Below are 4,004 nucleotides of genomic sequence, written 5' to 3' on the forward strand. Positions count from 1 at the left end.
ATGAGTCCCTGGTAGTAGATAGCGCAGCTTTTCCAAGAAACAACCTTAAATTGGTAAGAAAGGCTGAAAAATAGCATGAAGACAGGTAAGGTAGATGAAGAGAATAAGTAGTAGAACAATCCGTAAAGGATAAGTAAGCGGATCAAACTCCTACCAGGTTGTAGCTAAAGAAACGCCGCCCGGAGGCTGCTCAAGGGTGTTTGCCTGAAAGCCTCCTGTGTCTTGGCCGAGTGATCACGTTAGAACGGAAGTAGATGGGAGGAAACAATTAAGTATTATTGCAGATCCTAGGTTAGTAGTATGAGGATGGGCTAAACAGGGCTAGGAGTGCCTACCCCGGAATGGGCGATGACCCGAATCCTGATCCGGAGAGTCACCAGATTGCACCCGTGCACAAAAGGGGCGTGGCTTTACTCATCCGAACTCGGATATTCGTTGTCGTACGGACGCCGTGATCTGCAGGAATTGGATAGACAGGGGGGGTTAGGAGGATAGTAAAGCGTAAAGAATGGAAGTTAAAGAGGAAATAATAAGGATAGATAAATCCTGAACTAACTCATGTAGCACTTGTATACTCCTAAGAGAGTAGCAACGCACCTGACTCCTGGCATTTCCTGCTATGTTACTGGAGAGGAAGTGACCTCAGCGTACTGCAGTACGTTCTGGGAGAGAACAACTAGACTGCTGTGGTTGGCATCCTCGTAAACTGTTGAGGCCATGTTGTAATAAGTCCGGGATAGGTAATCCGCTTTACAGAACATCACAGTATGCCCCCTCTTAGGACCGTACCCTCCTGGTTTGCCAGGGTGCTTTTGATGAAACCTTTATACTAGACGGGGTGCGTGTACAGTGGATTCTGGTTCCCAGGTCCGATCTGCGGGTGTGTATCCTTTACAGTATACCAGATATTGTAGACAACCTCAGTGATACCGTGAGTCACATATCTCTGTGACCTTGAACTATGGCCCCGAAGCGGCCAACACCGGTGGAGGACGAGCAGAGACCTTTGGGTGAAAACAACTCCGGTTGTCTGGTTTTAGTTGGGAAACGTGAAACACCGGATGGATACGTGCCCAGATACTCGGTAGACAGAGTCTGAAGGAAACTGCCCCTATGGCGGCGGTCACCTGGAATGGTCCAAAGAACCGGGGGGGGGGAGTTTGGATGGCACTAGATGTCATGGGAGAAAGCGCGACGATAGCCAGACCCAATCTCCTGGTTTAATTACACGGCTGGAGACCGGCGACAGCCTGCAAAACTTTTTTTTTTATTTTTTTTTTTTTTATTGTGATATAACCTCTTTTGGGTTTTTTCCACATTCAAAAACAATACATATATACATATAAGAAAAACATCATATTTATAAAATATATCTAAATAACATTTAAAATCAATTCGTCACAATTTTATAAAATTAGCATATTAAAATTAAATTCATCACGTCAATATCTAGTTAGTTTTCCCTTATTTTGACAATAAATCAACAGTATTCTGACGAGATAAAACCTGTCTTTTGCAAGACCCTTAAGATATTTAAGGTTAATTTTGTTTCATGACCCGCAATCATTCTTTCCCAGAAGGCGTCGGAAGATAATCTATCCAATGACCCAACTGAATTCCCTAAATATTCCACCCTAATTTTCCAAGTGCCTTTACAGAATCTTAGCAGGTGCTCTAGCGTTTGTTTACTTGAATCTGAGCATTCCATACATAAACTACGAGCCCCTTCAGTGACTCCCCATTTGGTTAACACTGACCCAGTTTTAATCAAATTTAACCGTACCCTCATAAAATTTTGTCTTCCTTTTGGGTTAGGGAACTTCGTCAAGTATCTAGGTACTACACCCTGTTTTTTCCCGTACTTGAAAAACCCTTCAGGAATGGAGGATGATCTCACCATGTCCCCTGTCGAGATCCAGTCTCTCAAGGATAAGGACTTCTTAACTTTCAGCGGGTTTAAACTCAGAGTTAATTTATCGGATTCACAATAAGTCAGCAGATTTTCTGCTATCTTTTTGAGTTCTGTCAAAATGAGTGAGGAATCTAAATTCATATTTTCTAGGAGATTTTTATATAATGTATTATTCATTGGCACAATAATTGACCTATACAAGGACAGGAGTTTCCAATCAACTACGTATTTTAAAGATTTTAATCCAAGCTCGTATCTGAGAGTTATCGTGTGTAATCCTTTAGGCAATCCTAATACCTGTTTCCAAATGTAACCTTCTATTTTTTGCCAGTCTATTGACCACAACAAAGGTTTAGATTCAATTCCGTACAATAGTACTGGGATTACTTTGGCCACATAAAAGTTTATGACAGGCATGATTGAAAATTTGCCATAAAGGCTGGCAATCTTCTTCATCTGAGCTATTAGTTGTGTCCCTTTAGCCAGGATTTCACCATACTGTTTCCCAACTGTAGGGGCCGCATACACAGTGATGCCCAGATACATTACTTCTTTTACAACCGGTATCTGATTACTGCCAATTGACCACCGATATTTTGTTTCTTTGCAACCTTTCTGCTCAAATATTACGATCTTAGATTTATCTGGGTTTACGACCAGGTCATTTAATTTCATATACTTGTCGAGAGCATTCAACAATCTTTGTAGACCGATGGGAGTCCTATCAAGGAGGACTATATCGTCCGCATACATAAGCCATCTTACGACCAAAGACCCCACCTTAGGGCTTATTAGTGATGAAGATTCTAGGGCATCTTCAAAATCGCCCAAGTAAAACTTAAAAAGAAATGGAGCAACCATGCAACCCTGTCTAACCCCCCTATCTATGCTTATGTATTCTGACAAATATCCATCCATATTTAGTCTTACTCTAGCTGTATTTCTTTCGTGAAGTTTTACTAGTATGTTAATTAGAGTTTTGGGTGCCCCTTGTTGTTCCAGCTTGCTCCATAATTTATCTCGATTTATCATGTCAAAAGCGCTTGACAAATCGATAAATGCTCCATAAAGTCTACCTTTATTGTTTTTATCTTTCAGATTTGATAATGAAGCTAATATTATACCATTCAATGAGGTTGAATGGCCTTTTCTAAATCCAGTCTGCTGTTTAGGGATTATGTTTCTTTGTTTCGCCCATGTTTCAAGTTCTTTTAATATCAGACTAGTAAACAACTTGCTTTCTACATCAAGCAGTGTAATCGGCCTGTAACTAATAGGGTTTTTGCGATCCCCTTCTTAAAGATCGGGATTATAATTGCTGTCTTCCAAGAAGATGGAATTATTCTATTAGCGATTACTTTCTTGTACAGGGTATATAGGATTTCAGCCCACAGTGTCCCGTTTCCTTTGAGGACTTGGTAAGTTAGTCCATTTGGGCCCGCTGATCTCGACGCCGAGGATTTTAGGATCAAATTTCAAATATCCTCTTTGTCAAAATTTAAACCCCAATTTCCATTTCTATATTTTTGTCCTCCCATTGGTTCCTGATATTTTGTGCTGAAATAAGTTATCCAATTAGCTTCCGACACATTATTCGTCTGACCAATGGTTTGATGTGATAGAGGAGCATTTATTAATGACCAGAAATTTCTCGAGGAATTATTTTGTAATGCACGCAGCATCGCTTCCCCATCTTTCTGCCATAGTTTTCCTCTGTATTGTCTAGTCCAACTCTTCAAATCATTTTTAATTTTTTTTGATACTATCTCTAGATCTAGTGGACTTTTAGCCTGTTTCTTGGCGAGTCTTAATTGTTTTTGCGTCTCGCGTTTTTTTGCCCATACTGCTTCATCAAAAAAGTGTTTGTGTACTCGCTGCGAACCCTTTTGGGTGCTTGACGGGGGATCAATTGACCATAAGAATTCATGAAACCGTGATGGGTCACAGTGCTGGTGCAAAATATTTTGTTCTCCTAAATTGGCGAATCCATTCAGGGCTTTATTTAGCCGCTCTCCTTCCCTCTTGTACTTTATCAACCGATTTTTCTGCGCATTAATTTCTACTCTTTGGTCCCAGATATCTATATTTTCCT

This window comes from Ambystoma mexicanum, chromosome 10, assembly GCF_040938575.1.
Source record: "Ambystoma mexicanum isolate Mex_15411 chromosome 10, UKY_AmexF1_1, whole genome shotgun sequence".
NCBI classification, from domain to species: domain Eukaryota; kingdom Metazoa; phylum Chordata; class Amphibia; order Caudata; family Ambystomatidae; genus Ambystoma; species Ambystoma mexicanum.